The sequence below is a fragment of the Dipodomys merriami genome, unplaced genomic scaffold, assembly GCF_024711535.1.
Source record: "Dipodomys merriami isolate MVZ:Mamm:240054 unplaced genomic scaffold, mDipMer1.0.p SCAF_805, whole genome shotgun sequence".
In the NCBI taxonomy this organism is placed as follows: domain Eukaryota; kingdom Metazoa; phylum Chordata; class Mammalia; order Rodentia; family Heteromyidae; genus Dipodomys; species Dipodomys merriami.
This window is the reverse complement of record NW_027206408.1, coordinates 323437-339967: the sequence shown is the minus strand read 5'-3', so window position 1 is coordinate 339967 and position 16531 is coordinate 323437. Positions and strand designations below refer to the sequence as shown.

Below are 16531 nucleotides of genomic sequence, written 5' to 3'. Positions count from 1 at the left end.
ACAATAACAGAATAATCATCCAATAGTTCTAAGAACCTTAATTTCTCTACTTGTCCCCTCCATCCTTATACTATTATGTTGGTTCATATGCTTCTTTCTGCTAGTAAACAGCTTTAAGAGTTTGTTCAAACGCTTACTACGTGTAGGCAAATATTTTAAGTTATTTTCAAAAGTACTGCTAATAGGAAGTGGTGGCAAAGTTCCAAAACAGAAATGTACTCATTACTTATGAAATGGTAACCCCTGTACAAAACACTTTAATAATAACAAAATCTTATTTTTAAACTACCACTAGTGCCGGTGACAGTGGCCTGTAATCCTAGCTACTCAGGAGGCTGAGGATCGAGGTTCAAAGCCAGCCCAGGCAGGAAAGTTGGTGAGACTCTTATCTCAGATAAAATCACTAGAAAACTGGAAGTGGCGCTATAGCTCAAGTGGCAGAGTGCTCGCCTTGAGCTCAAGAGCACAGGGACAAGAAGCTTGCAATGTTTCAAAGTCAAAGCATATACAAAAGAGTTAAACAGATTTTCCTAAAGGGAACTGCTAGCTTAAAATACCAAAGGATTATTATATTAAGGATTATTCTAGTAAGACTCTACTGAAAAAGTAGACTAGGGGAAAAAAGGAAACAAACTGAAATTGATAAAGACCTGGAAGGAGAAGGGATCAAGGCACATTGGAAAAGTCCATCAAGCCACATACTGCAGATTTGGGCACACTACTGTACACATTGTTTTCATGAAAATATATAAATATAAAACAAAATCAATGAACAAAGTGATCTTTGTTGTTTTTTTTTTTTTTGGGTCCGGTCGTGGGGCCTGAACTCTGGGCCTGGGCGCTGTCCCCCAGCTCTTCAGCTCAAGGCTAGTGCTCTACCACTTGAGCCACAGCACCACTTCTGGTTTTTTTCTTTGTGCTTATGTGGTGCTGAGGAATCGAACCCAGGGTCTCATGCATGCAAGGCAAACGCTCTACCACTGAGCCACCTTCCCAGACCCCAAAGTGATCTTTTAATACTTGGGAAATACTTAGCTTCTCACTCCATGATTCTCTATCTAATGGGTATTCCCCCACCTCCTCTTCCTAGGTACCATAACTAGAACTGTGATTTATTTTTAAGAACTGTCTTTTTAAAGAAAATTAAGTATCAAATAGTTTGAAAATAAAACAACTTTGGAACATCACAGTTATATTTTGAAAAAAGGGTTTTGACTGTACCTAATTAATAGATCTCAATATTCCTGGGTTCTGAGGACCTGAATCCCACCATAAATTGATTAAAAAAAAAAAAAAGAAAAAGAAAAAGACCTTTCCCTGAACTAAATTCAGAAAGTCTCATGAACTGCAATTTGTAATCCTTTTGTAAGCAAAAAGTGTAAAACAACTTCATCATAGCTGACACTCAAGAATTGATCATCTGCATTAGATTCCATTGGTATTTTGTATCTTACTCAAAAAATTAAAGAAATGGTAATGGTTCACTAAATTTTAAACATACAAACTCCTACTTGGGTCATTTCACCTACAATGGAACCACTCCCTAGCTTGTTTTCCACCAGCAGATCATTCTGTTTAACTCTTTCTGAAATGACTCAGGCCAAAAATCCTATCTGGAAAGGCTCAGCTTCATCTTCCAGTGGCGCCTATTTACAATCTTTCTTGGCAGTTGTAAACTACTTAAAAGTAGACATCATCTTATGCATTGCCTATACTTGGCAGATAATCAATTTTTCTACCAAATATTTAAATGGATGAGAAGAAGCAGGTGATGAACCCTGATGGAAAGATAAGGCATAGAAGGTCGGAGTGCTTGTCTATAATCCCAGCTATCATAGAGGTGAAGGTAGAAGGATCAGGAATTGGAAGCCAGCCTAGGCAACTCAGTGAGACCCTGTATTAAAGAATATAGATGGTTGCCCGGACTCACGCCTGTAATCCTAGCTACTCAGGAGGCTGAGATCTGAGGATCGTGGTCCAAAGCCAGCCCAGGCTGGCAAGTCCGTGAAACTCTTACCTCAAATAAACCACCAGAAAACTGGAAGTGGCACTGCAGCTCAAGTGGAGTGGTAGAGCTCTAACCTTGAGCTGAAGAGCTGAGGGACAGTGCCCAGGCCCAGAGTTCAAGCCCCATGACCGACCAAAAAAAAAAAAAAAAAAAAAAAGGTATATAGAGGATTAAGAATATAGCTCAGTGATAGAGCTCTACGTTCAATTCTCAGGAACAAAGACACATGCATGAGGATATTTTATCTTTATGAATTTTTCATGTACTAAGATGTTAACCCTTTCAAAGCACTGATTTTTCTTTTAGGACAAATACATTCATTTTAATGAAAATATTTTGCATTGTATTGGCTCAAGTGGTAGAACACTGACCTAATACATGCACTGAGTTCAAACCCCAGTCCTGTACTACCCCAAAATTAATGACAATCCCTTCCTTTATATTTTAATATAATTATTCATCTTAATACACAATAGTACTAACATACCTTACACTTTGTGATTTTATAATTATATAATTATATATTCTATATATAATATATATTATATATAATACGTATAGACATTTCATGTGATGTTTTAAATCTGATGTAAACATAGTGAGAATTAGCAAAAATATAGGGAAATATAATAAAAATAAAGAACATTAGTGAACAAATGCAACAGTGGTATTCACTATGTTGAAAAGTGAACTATATAACTTGTGAGTGAGGACAGGATGGAAAAACAGAGAGAGGGAAGAGGTGACATTGTCCAAAAGAAATATCCTCTTGGGGGGCTGGGAAGGTGGCTCAGTGGTAGAGTGCTTGCCTCGCATGCATGAGTCCCTGGATTCAATTCCTCAACACCACATAAACAGAAAAAATTGGAAGTGGCACTGTGGCTTAAGTGGTAGAGTGCTAGCCTTGAGCTGAAGAGCTGAGGGACAGAGTTCAAGCCCCACAATGAACAACAACAAAAAAGTACTCTTTTCCTAACTTATTGTAACTGTAATTCCTCTGTACCTCACCTTTATAATAATAATAATAAGTTTTTGTAAGAATAGTAATCAAAGATCCAGTTCAGTCAGAGGCGTGATAAAGTCAGTGTAAGTTTTCCACCGTGAATATCAAAAAGCAATCAGAACCTGGGTGCCTATAATGCTAGCTTCTCAGCAGACTGAGTGTTGGAAATCTCCATTGGAAGGTACCCAGAGCAGGAAATCCTGTGAGACTCTATCTCCAATTAACCAGTGACATGTAGGAAGTGGAGCTGTGGCTAAATTGGTACAGCACTAGCGTTGAACAAAAATAGTAAAGGGAGATGCCCAGGCCCTAAATTTAAGCCCCAGGACCAGTTATACCCCCAAAAACACAAAAAAACAATGAGGGCTTTGACCAGTAGGTTAAAAAAAAATTTTTTTAAATGGGGCAGGGAGGGATGTAGTTGTGGAGATGGGAGGGAAGGGATGGCAGGGAAAAAACAAAGGAGGAGGTAACAATGTTTGATAAGAAATGTACTCATGCCTGGCACTGATGTTTCACTCCTGTAATCTAGCTACTCAGCAGGCTAGATCTGAAGGTTGAGGTTCAAAGCCAGCTGGAGCAGGAAAGTTTGTGAGACTCTTATCTGCAATAAACCACTAGAAAATCAGAAGTGGCGCTGTGGCTCAAGTGGTAGAGCGTTATCCTTGAGCTGAAGAGCTGAGGGATAGTGATGAAGCCTGAATTTCAAGCCCCATGACCAAAAAAAAAAAAAAAAAAAAAAAAAAAAAGCATGTAATTCTTTTGTTATATATGTTGTTATCTCTAGTGTCAGCTGTGCATTTCTCCTATAGAAACTGAGATTTGAGTAAGTTTTTTTGGGGGGTCAGGTCATGGGGCCTGAACTCTGGGCTTGGGCACTGTCCCTCAGCTCTTCAGCTCAAGGCTAGCGCTCTACCACTTGAGTCACAGCGCCACTTCCAGGTTTTTTCTTTTTCTTTTTTTGCTTATGTGGTGCTGAGGAATCGAACCGAGGGCCTCAGGCATGCAAGGCAAGTGCTCTACCACTGAGCCAACTTCCTAGCCCTTGAGTAAGTTTTTAATGGCAGCAGTGCAGGTGGATTTTGGAAATACTCATAAGTCAGCTCCTTCTTGTAGTCATGAATAAATCTTTGAGCAGTAGAAGGCTAGTTACTTCAAAGAGGAGGGATGGGTAAAAATTATTTTGGAGATACTTGGGGTTCACAATTTTTAGGTTTATGTAATTCTGAAAGCTCTCAACCAAGGTCCTTTATTTCCTAATTATCTCCAAATTGAAACTTTTTAGGAGAAACTTGGTTAGACTCACCATTAAAGATAATTCAGTGTTCAGCATAATTAGAGTCTGGTTCTTGAACTTGTATGTTCTAGGGCTACAGGATATAAGAGATTCTTTAAAAGCCACCATGGAAATTCTCTGAGTTTTCTGAGTATCTTCTAGTACTGAGGCTTGAAATTAGAGCTTCTCACTCTTCTTTGGCTTGCTTGCTCATAGCTGGACACTCTGCTACTTAAGCCTCACCTTTAATTCTGGCTTTTTGCCGGTTAATTGAAGACTTTTCCTTCAAGTTTCAGCCTCCTGAGTAGCTAGGACTATAGATTTAAGTTACTAGTACCTGACTTTTTGTCTGTCTTGAGCTGTGTTCCTGAATCCCTGAGATTGTTTTTGCAAATTGTTTAGTAATATTTAGTCTTTTGGCAAAGATAATGCAATAATGGTGAGTTGCTTTTCTACTTCATTTTCTAACTGTTTGGTTTCAAATGGCACTTCATCTTAAACAGCTTTGCATGATAATTTAATTATCTGTGGTCCTGCTGTGTATTGTGGATTACTAGTGGATTACTTGCTGCAGGATCTTCACTATAGTTAGACTTACCTAAATTAGCCCCCCAATGTCAGAAACCCATCTTGAGACCATTTCTGATTCCAAGATGTGAGTATTATTATTGAAGTTTGATCACAAAAATGGAAGCTGAATCAATTAACTTCATTGGAGACATCAGTAGAGCGTATTGATATAAAGATCCAAAGAAACACAGTGGACATTAAAGTAACCTATAAAGCCAGAATTATTTGGAGAGATCAAGGAATAGAGAAGGAACAACTATTTAGAATTATTTACAACCTGAAAAAAAAGGGAGAATGCCTGTGTATAGAAAATGAAAACGATCTGGATGGATTTGAACCAAACAAGGAAAAAAACTAACACAAAAGAGGATCCAGTGCTAACTACTTTAGTATTATGAAAGGTGAGGGAATGGGCAGGGAGTAATGGAATGAAGCTGGAACAAAATATTAGAGTTACCTTAAATTTATAAATAAGGTGATTTTTTTTCTTTTTAAATTTTTGTCTATTGCGGGGCATGAACTCAGGGCCTGGGTGCTGTCCCTGAGCATTTTTTTTCTCAAGGCTAGCACTCTACCTCTGAGTCACAGCAACACTTCTGTTTTTTTGAGTGGTTAATTGGAGATAAGTGTCTCAGGGACGTTTCTGCCCCTGCTGGCTTTGAACCATGATCCTTAGCTAGGATTACAGGTGTGAGCCACTGGGGCCTGGCTGTTTCTCTTCTTACATGCTAATGGACATTTGTAAATTACTATGTCATATGGTTTTTTCTTTCTCCTTCCCCACTTTTTTGCCCTTGTGGTGAATATTGAACTCAGGATCTTGTGTATACTATGCTCTGTCACTGATCCATACCTCCAAACCTCATTATTTATTTGTTTGTTTTTGTTGGCTGTGGGGCCTGAACTGGCACTGTCCCTCAGCTCTTCTGCTCAAGTCTAGTGCTCTACCACTTGAGCCACAGCCCCACTTCCAACTTTTTCTGCTTATGTGGTGCTGAGAAATCAAACCCAGGGCCTCATGCATGCAAAGCAAGCACTCTACTACTGAGCCACCTTCCCAGCCCCACTCACTGGTTCTTTATTTGTGAAGAAAGAATGTAGTTTCTGCCACATACATATTAATAGCAGCTAGTAGTAATTTCTGATGTGTCTTTCAGAAGTCCCTTTGTCTTTTCTTTCCTTGTTTGATTTTGACCCTAGGGCTTGAACTTAGGGTTAGGCACTGTCCCTGAGACATTTTACTCAAGGTTAGTAGTCTACAACTTGAGCCACAACCCCACTACTGGCTTTTTTGGTAGTTAATTGAAAATAAGAAACTCTTGGGCTTTCTTGCCTAGACTGGCTTCAAACCATGATCTATAGATCTCAGCTTCCTGAGTAGCTAGGATTATAGGCATGAACTACTTTCACACAGCCTTTTGTCTTTTCTTTATTTGATAGATATATAGACCACAGTCTGATATAGTAAGCAGTTTAACTGGATTTTGTGAGGTACTCTTATAAAACTGAACCTATATACCTTCTGTAGAATTTAATTCCTTGACTCAGTAGTTCAGTAACATTTGGTTTGTATCTTTCACAGTGCTTACCACATAAGTATTTAATATGAATCATTGATTAAATCATATGATTTTAGAATTAGAAAAAGGACCTTTTAAATCATCTAGTTCTCTCTGACCTATTTCATAATTGTTAATGGAGGATCATATATTAGTAGTTTGTTATGATTTTTGCAGAGTTGCCACTTTTTTTAGGGGAGGGGGTCAGTCGTGGGGCCTGAACTCTGGGCCTGGGCGTTGTCCCTCAGCTCTTCAGCTCAAGGCTAGCGCTCTACTACTTGAGCCATAGTGCCACTTCCAGCTTTTTTCTTTTTGCTTATGTGGTGCTGAGGAATCGAAACCAGGGCCTCATGCATGCAAGGCAAGCCCTCTACCACTGAGCCACCTTCCCAGACCCAAGAGTTGCCACTTTTATTACTATATGTTTTGCCACTGATGTCATAATCAACAAAAAATAATATAGACAATGTTTAATAAATTGTACTTTTAGCCAGGTGTTGTCTGTAATCCTAGCTACTCAGGAGGCTGAGATCTAAGGGATGTGGTTCAAATCCAGCCCAGGCAGGAAAGTCTGTGAGACTCTTATCTCCAATGAACCACCAGAAAACCAGAAGTGGCGCTATGGCTCAAATGGTAGAGCACTAGCCTTCAGCTGAAGTGCTGAGGGACAGCACCCAGACCCAGAGTTCAAGCCCTATGACCACCCCCCACCCACACAAACAAAATTGTACTTTGATGCAGTTTTCTTTGTGATTATGTTTATAGAATAGAAGTAGAGAAAATAAGTTTTGTGGGTTTTTTTGTTGGTCGTGGAGCTTGAACCCTGGGCTTGGGCGCTGTCCTTGCACTCTTCAGTTCAAGGTGAGTACTCTACTGCTTGAGCCACAGCACCACTTCCAGCTTTCTAGTGATTTATTGGAGATAAGAGTCTCATGGACTTTCCTGCCTGGGCTGGCTTTGAACCGTGATCCTCAGATCTCAGCCTCCTGAGTAGCTAGGATTACAGGTGTGAGCCACCGGCGCCTGGCTGAGAAAATAAGTTTTAATTACTTATGTTTCATGTTCTTTAAGTACTTACTTATCATTAAAAGGCATGATTTTTCTTTATTTGTATAACAATTCATATGAGAGTTTAAATGTTTTTGGCTAAGCTTGCTAGTTTACTTGTATTCTGCTACTTGAGCCTTACCTCTAGCCAAGCTTTTTGCTACTTATTTTGCTACTTATTTTGGAAAGGGAAGTCTCATGGACTTTGCTGGGCTGGCTTTGAGCCTTTGTCTTCTGCATAAAGTAGCTCTGGGTTACTAGGATTACAGGCATGAACTATAGGTGCCTGGCTTTACGAGTTGTTGTTTTTTTCTCCCTCTAAAGCAAGGAACTACTGAATATCATTTGATACAATAATATTTCTAGTGTTTCAGAAAATACAAATTTGTGAATTCTTACAAATGTATGGAATCAAGTTTTTCTAAGAAGTTTAAATGGTTAAGTACATGATATCACTATCTTAGAAACATGTTTTAATGTTATCTGTTAAGCTTACAAATTTGTTTTTACTTGTCAAGCTATGAGAGCCAGATTGCCAAGCTGCGGTCTGAGGTTGAAAAAGGCGAAGCATTACGACAAAGTCTGGAATATGATCTGGCTGTTGCTAGAAAGGAAACTGGCCTTGGAAGATGAGCTGCTGAAGAGCAATTAGCTGAAGCCCACAGGATCCAAGAAAAACTTCATGGTAAGAATATTGTTATTTCGGGGCTGGGAAGGTGGCTCAGTGGTACAGCGTTTGCCTTGTACTCATGAGGCCTTGAGTTCGATTCCTTAGCACACCACATAACCAGAAAAAAAGGGCCAGAAGTGGCGCTATGGCTCAAGTGGTAGAGTGCCTGCCTTGAGCTGAAGAGCTGACAGCGCTCAGGCCCAGAATTCAGGCCCATGACCGGACCACCCCCACCCCCCCAAAAAAAGAATATTGTTATTTGTTTTAATGTTTAGGGCTGTAACATTATTCTAGAGCATTGCTTGATGTGTAAATTTGTGTAGGATCAAAGGGAGGGTTTGGTTCATTGATGGACTTTGCTGAGTGTGCATAAAATCTGGCAATTCTGTGAATACTTACTTACTTTAGATTCTTTAAAAAAAATTTTATGATGTTGAGGATCCAATCCAGGGCCTTGTGTGTGCTAATTAATTATTCATCCTCCTTCAAAATGTATTTCAAGGGCTGGGAAGGTGGCTCAGTGGTGAAGCGCTTGCCTTGCATGCATGAGGCCGTGGGTTTGATTCCTCAGCACCACATAAGCAAAAAAGAAAAAAGCTAGAAGTGGTACTGTGGCTCAAGTGGTAGAGCACTAGCCTTGAGCTGAAGATCTGAGAGACAGCGTCCAGGCCCAGAGTTCAGGCCCCACGACCTGACCAAAAAAAAAACAAAAACAAAAAAATGTATTTCAAAATTACTTTTGCTTCCTACTACTACCATTGTTAAAGAAGGTCTTCCAAGAGTACAAAGATACCCTGGATTCTAAGGCATATTGGAAAAGACTGGAGCAGATAAATTAGATCAGTCAAAGCATTGCAAAAGTACTTAGAAGGACCAAGAGACATACAAGTCTTCTCAGACACAGTCAAAAGATTAAACCTACAGATGTAGGGATAGATGAGGAAGAAGAAATAAAAACTAAAGGCTTTGAAAACCTATTCAACAAAATAATAGCAGAAAATGTTTGAGAAATAGAGTATCATCCTTGTGCTGGAGGCCTACCATACTCCAAACAGGCAAGATTAGAAAAGAAATGCTCCTAGATACAGTATAGTAAGCTATCTAAATATACAGAATATCGAAAATGTCAAAAGAGAGGAAGCAAGTAACTTACTATCACAAGCTCCTTGTAAAAACAGCAGATTTCTCAACACAGATAACTAAATGCAAGGAGGACTTGGAAAGACATTATTCCAGACCCAAAAGACAACTGTCAACCCAGACTATTTTACATAGTGAAGCTATCCATAAAAATTGGTTGAGAAATAACAACATTCCACAAAAAACAAAAACTACTGGAATTTATGGCTTTCAAACTAGCACCACAAAAGGTAGTTAGGGAAAAATTACCCGCAGAAGAAGCAAACATCACAAAAAAACAAAATGCCAGGAAACATGGCATACTTCTCTCAATACTGACATTGAATGTTAAAGATCTTAGTTCTTTAGTCAAAAGACATACACTAGTCAGGTTCTGGTGTCTCACATCTGTAATCCTAGTTACTCAGGAGGCTGAGATTTGAGGATCGTGGTTCAAAGCAAGCCTGGGCAAGAAAGTCTATTAGACTCTTGCCACCAATTAACCATTAGAAACCTGGAAGTGGAGTGGTAGCTCAAAGTAGTAGAGCACTAGCCTTGAGCAAAAAGAGCTCAGAGAAAATGCCCAGGATGCGAGTTCAACCCCCATGACTAAAAAATCGAAAGATGCGAGTTCAACCCCCATGACTGAAAAATCGAACAAACAAAACCCTCAAAAAACATAATGGATACTTAGATCAAAAAACAATACCTAAAACAAGACCTAACTCTTTGTTGCCTATAAGAAACACATGGCTTGGGGTAAAAGAATGGGAAAAAAGACCTTCCAAGCAAATGGACTTCAAAAGTGTTCAGCATTAGCCATATTTATATCTGATACTATAGATTGCAAGCTAAAAATTAGTCTGAAGAAACAAAGTCGCTTCATATTAATGAAGGTAATGATCCATGAAGAAAAATTATGATTGTTAATATATATGCACAAAATAGCTCACACTCAGATTTATTAAATATTTCTGAACTTATAAACTTTGGTAAATAATAATGAGAGACTTCAGTATTTCACTTTCACAGATAGGTTATCCATACAAAAACATCAGTAAAGAAATCCTAGAATGGCAGCATTAAATGGCAGTGTAGACAAAATGAAATCATCAGACATCTATAGATGTTACAACACAATACACATTCTTCTTGGCAGCTCATAAGACTTTCTAGAATATATAGGAAGTCTGAGAAAATATAAGAAAATTGAAATATTCTATCAGACCAAAATGGAATTAAACTAGATCTCAACAGAAAAAAGATACTACAAACAGTATTCAAACATAGACATCAAACATAATACCAAACGTCAAATTATCTTGAAGAACCAGGGTAAGCTGGGCGCTGGTGGCTCATGCCTGTAATCCTAGCTACTCAGAAGGCTGAGATCTGAGTATCATGGTTCAAAGCCAGCCTGGGCAGGAAAGTCCATGAGACTCGTATCTCCAATAAAACCACTCGAAAACGGAAGTGGCACTGTGGCTTAAGCAGTAGAGCGCTTGCCTTGAGCTGAAGAGCGCAGGGACAGCGCCCAGGCCCCCCCATGACTGACCCCAAAAAAAAAAAAAAAAAAAAAAAGAATCATGGTAACAAAAACATGGTATTGGCACTGTATGTATGTATACTTTACAGGAAATCATGTCATTTACAGGAAAGTGAATGCAATTGGAGGACATTTGTTCAGAAAACAAAATATCACCTTTTTAGTTATATGAAAACTATATATATTGGCAAGAACAAAATATCCTAAATTTCTAAAATTCTATATTTTCATACTGTTAGACCAAAAAGGCTATAGGTTCTTATCTTTTAAAAATATGCACACATAAGTGCTTTGCTTTTTGTTTGCTTTGTTTTTTTGTTGTTCTGGGAATAAAACTCAGTTGCTTGGCAAGCACCATCTATCTATGTATCTATCTATGTATCTATCTATGTATCTATCTATGTATGTATGTATGTATCTATCTATCTATCTATTTGTCAGTTGTGGGGCTTGAACTCTAGGTCTGGGTGCTGTCCCTGAACTCTTCAGCTCAAGGCTAGCACTGTATCATTTGAGCCATTGTACCACTTCTGGTTTTCTGGTGGTTTTATTGGAGATAAGAGTTTCATGGCCTTTCTTGTCCGGGCTTGCTTTGATTGGTGATCCTCAGATCTCAGCCTCCTGAGTAGCTACCAGTGCCCGGCTAGGCAAGCACTATCCCTCTTTTCTTTTTAATTCTGATCAGAGATCTCAAACTGCTTTTCATAAATAAATAAATAAATAAATAAATAAATAAATAAATAAATAAATAAATCACAAACTGCTTTTCATAAATAAATAGCATACACATTACTATACTGCTGAACCAAATTACAAAAGAGACTCAGAGACAAAGGTATAGTAGAGGGTGCATAATTTTTTTTTAAGGATATGACAATAAAGTGTCTTTTTATTCTCTTCCTCTGAAAACTTGCATGGAGAAATTAAACCAAGGAAAGAAAAGTAATAAAATTTATAGGCCTCAGGGGTCTCAAAGGAAAAACAGAATAAAATCAGGTATCCACTAATATGCTCAGACATTGCACACTTATTGGTCCTGAATCAAAAATTAAGAATGGTTTCTAAAGGGATGGGGAAAACATCCCCTACCCTTTACAAATTTAAATAGAGGGCAGCAGACATGCTTTACACTCCAAAACTATGGTAGCAGTCATTCTCAATGTGATCAAGGTAAATGTAGAATGGAGATGTTCTAAACACAGCTATGATTCTGCAAATCTTAAAACACACTAAAACCATGATTACATTGAAGGAAAATGCACAAATAGGGATTTTGAGGGTTTTTTTTTCATTTGAAGGTAATCTTAATGCTATTAAATTCACAAATATGCTAATTTAAATACCCAATCCTATGTATCTAAAACACACAATGCATACATGCAAGTATCTATTCTCTCCACATGTCAGCGCCCATTCTTATCATGGTTTGGAAATGAGAACAGATTCCCCTTAAACTGCAAGTCAGTAGGTGTTTCTTTACAGTTAACTTTAGCAAAATTCATACAAAATAGTAATTAACAATGATCTTTACTTGTTAACTCACAAGGAAACACCTTCAAAACTGCATTTTGTTAAAGTTTCTGTACTAAAATGTAGAAAAACTGAACTACACAAATATTGAAAAATTAAAAATTCCTTAATTTTTTATTCCTGGTACCACTACCACAATTCACAGGGCAATATAGCTGATGTAATGAAAAGACAAAGACAAAGCTACAACAGATAAAAGACCTCAGGAATATACATCTAATTGACACGACGTTGCATTAATCAATAGCTGCACTTTTTGCAAACTGTGGCTATGACAGTCCTGAACAAGAAGGGTTTCCTGTTTAAGCTGCAGTAACTTTTCTGACTATGGATCATCGTTCCTTCTGTGGCAGATTTTTACAGTTCCTCTAAGGCATTTGGGACGACTGTCTCAAAGTAAACTGCAGCTTTCCTGACAACTCCTCGCTCTCTCTCTCCTGCTAAGAACTGTAGCCTTTTTTTCTGTTGTTTTAAAACCTTCTACTACCATATCCACCACTTCCACCACCAGATCCATAACCACCACCATATGGACTGCCAGAGCTTCTTCCACCAAAACTGTCCCCTTTCATGGGTCCATAATTTGATTGCTGTTGTCCACTGTAATTTCCAAAATCATTATAGTTACCACCACCAAAATTTCCTCCTTCATTGTAACCATCATATCCTCCTCCACCACCCCCATATCCTCCACCTTGGTTTCCATAACCTGGTCCACCACCACCATAGCCTCCTCTACTACTATAACCAGGACGGCCACCATAGTTGCCACCATCACCTCCAAATCCATTGTATCCACCATCACCTCCTCCATAGCTACCTCTGCTGCCACCACCTCCACCATCATAGCCTCCTCTTCCACCAAAGTTTCCATCACATCCAAAATTATCTCCACCACCTCCAAAGTTTCCTCCACGACCCATAATGTTGCCAGATCCACCTCTACGACCTCTTTGTGATCCAGAAGACTGCATCTCTTGTTTAGAAAGGGCCTTTTTCACTTCACAATTATGCCCATTAATAGTGTGGTATTTCTGAACAACAATTTTATCAACTGTATCATGATCATCAAAAGTTACAAAGGCAAATCCTCTCTTTTTTCCACTCTGCCGGTCTTCCATAACTTCTATGGTTTCAATCTTGCCATATTTTTCAAAGTAGTCTCTCAAATTATATTCTTCTGTATCTTCTTTAATACCACCAACAAAAATTTTCTTCACTGTTAGATGGGCTCCTGGCTTCACAGAATCCTCTCTAGAAACCTCTCTCTTTGGTTCCACAACACGCCCATCAACCTTGTGGGGTCTAGCACACATGGCTGCATCCACCTCTTCAACACAAGAGTAAGTCACAAAACCGAAGCCCCTGGAACGTTTTGTCTGAGGATCTCTCATTACCACACAATCTGTGAGTGTGCCCCATTTCTCAGAATGTTCTCTTAAACTATCATCTGTAGTTTTGAAGCTCAGACCACTAATAAACAACTTCCGCAGCTGCTCTGGTTCCTTTGGATCATGGCCCTCCTCCCCCCAGTGACAGGAGCGACAGCCAGAGTCAGGCTGGGGGCGACCCGGGCGGCGGTTTTACCTCCATTTTGAGACCGGACTGGCCTCTTCCAACTCGAGTTCAATATGGGACCGAGAGGAAGAGGCCAAGGGTGCATAATTTTGAAACATATTTTGGAAGGGTATAAATTTGATTGAAAGAGATGGCTTGCAGCTATGAAAATTGAACAAGGAAGCATGTTGAAATTGTTTTGGGATGGTAGGAAGGGGAGAAGGGGGAAAGGAAATTGATATAAGGGGTGAGATTGATTGGGACATATTTTAAACATGTCTGGAAATATAGCAGGTGTGAGCAACTGGTGCCCTGCTCCTTTTTATTTGTATATGAAATTACTCTCCCTTCAAGAATGCTGATACAGTTAATTCCCCTCATTAGAAAATAAAGTTCTAGCTTTCTTTGTTTGTATGAGCTTTCTTCTTTTATGTATGTGTGGTACCAGGGTTTGAGCCTAGGGCGTAAGGTTTGCAAAGTGGTGCTCTATGGCTTAAGCCACAACCCAGCACTGAGGCATGTAACTTTAAAGACATTTTTACATGTAGCTATTACAGCCTTGACACTGAAGACTTTACCTGCTCAAGGAGAGTTCCCCATTAGACCTCCCTTGTACTGGATCCTCTTTATACATTCATGTTCCGTAGAAATACCAGTAGAGTGCCCCTGAATTGTCTTCCCCTAGAGCTTCTACACGGAGACTGTCTGCATCCAGACCCTTGGCAGAAAAGGAAGGAGGGTTGGGGAAAACAATGAACTAAATAAATGGAAGAAAACTTCAATACACGAACTTATCACCTGTTTCAAAATGCCAAGTACAGGATATCATTTTTCCATCTGGGCAGATAAAACACAGAATGGGATGGGGGTACCTTCTTCGAAGAACAAGATATAGAAATACTTGAAATGTTCCCTACCCCAACCACGGCTCCCACCCCTCCAAAAACGGAGAATTCCAATGAATGGTCTGACTACCTGGCTTAGATTTACTTTATATGTACACAAAAGGTAGTGGGTAGGATAAGATGTTCTAAGGCTCTGTCCCATGTAATCCACTATGGCAGCTCAGTCAGAACCCACAGCAACATTCTGCTCCAGCTGAGACTCCCAATTTACCCCAGGGCCTGACCTAGGCTGGAGTCCTGAATGAAGACTACTTCTAAATGACATGACCAAGAAAGGACTAGAAGTCATCACCAGGTCTAATCCTGTATGATCCGGACACCTGCCAGCCGGGCATCCGTGGCTCATGTCTGTCATCCCAGCTACTCAGGAGGCTGAGGTCTGAGGATCATGACTCAAAGCCTGCCCAGGCAGGAAAGGCCATGAGCCTTTTTATCTCCAATTCATGACCAAAAAGCCAGAAGTGGAACTGTGGCTCAAGTAGTAAAGCATTAACCTTGAGCAAAACAAAAACAAAACAAAAAAGGCTCAGGGACAATGTCCAGGCCCTAGTTCAAATTCCTACCACCCCCCCCCCCCAAAAGATCCAAGAGCTCTTACGTCTAACTAACCACTAAAAGATAGAAGCAGCACTGTGGCTCAAGTGGTAGAGCACTAGCCTTTAGCAAAAAAGCTTAGGGACAGTGTCTAGGCTCTGATTTCAAAGCTCCATTCTCAACTACTGGGTTTTTACTGTGCTAGAGAAAGGGCTTTCAGGGAAGCACCTTGAGTAGATCGAAGACATCATCTGCATCTAGCCGGTAATCACAGAGGCGGTGCAGAATCTCCACACGGGTACGAAGAGGCAGGTCTTGGAAACTGGCTTCTCTCAGGGGGTTGGGTTTCCCCTCCTCAAGCTCCCAGCAGTAGTTGATAATGTCTTCCAGGTAGCTGTGGAATGTCTGAGGCCTATCCATAAGGCCCAGACAAAAATACATGAATGTACACAAAGCTGTGGCTTGAGAGCTGACAAACTTATCAATGGCAACAAGGAGGATCTGACGGTCTTGGCTGCTTTATGTATTAGACCAACTACATGAAGTTCCAAAGAAGATAAACGTGTCCTAAGAGCTCCCCACAGAGAACTCTTAAAACACAGGCAGCAGCACACGCAAGTCAACAGCAAACTACGAAGTGGAGACAACTGTCTAATCTTTTGCTCATCCTATTTATTTATTTATGCATGCATGCCTGGGCATGGTCCCTGAATTCTTCTGCTCAAGGCTAGTGCTCTACCACTTGAGCCACAGTGCCATTTCTGGTCTTTTCTGTGTATGTGGTACTCAGGAATTCAAATGCATGCTAGGCAAGCACTCTACAACTGAGCCACATTCCCAGCCTCCAAATACTCTTAAAGATCCATTTTCTCTTTACTTTCCTATTCAAAATATTAGGAAAGACCACTGGTTGTAAGTTAGTATTGCATGAATAAAGAGACGAAGACCTACTTGAAGTTACCTGTTTCTTATAGCAAAGAAACCAAGACAGAGCAGTAGAAAGAGAATGAAAACAAGGATGAGTCAACTGCTTTCTAACACCCAAGGTTAGCCACTTGATAGAAGTCAGCAAAGAGCTCTTCAGCCAGCTTCAGACAGACGACACTTCCCTTCTATTGGCCAGCCCACAGACAGAGGCAGAGGGCTGGGGTACTGGCCACTTTTAAGGGTCAGCTGGCTGGAACTGGCAGAATTCATGACTAGGCAA

General features: G+C 39.8%; 1 protein-coding gene and 1 pseudogene across 2 annotated transcripts in view; both read right to left on the bottom strand.

The window, feature by feature from the left end:
• Positions 1–16531, bottom strand: part of LOC138819640 (hepatoma-derived growth factor-related protein 2-like) — an 83078-nt gene that overhangs the window by 22375 nt on the left and 44172 nt on the right. The gene's annotated exons all lie outside the window — the stretch shown is intronic.
• On the bottom strand, positions 11143–14456 carry LOC138819639 (heterogeneous nuclear ribonucleoprotein A3-like; annotated as a pseudogene).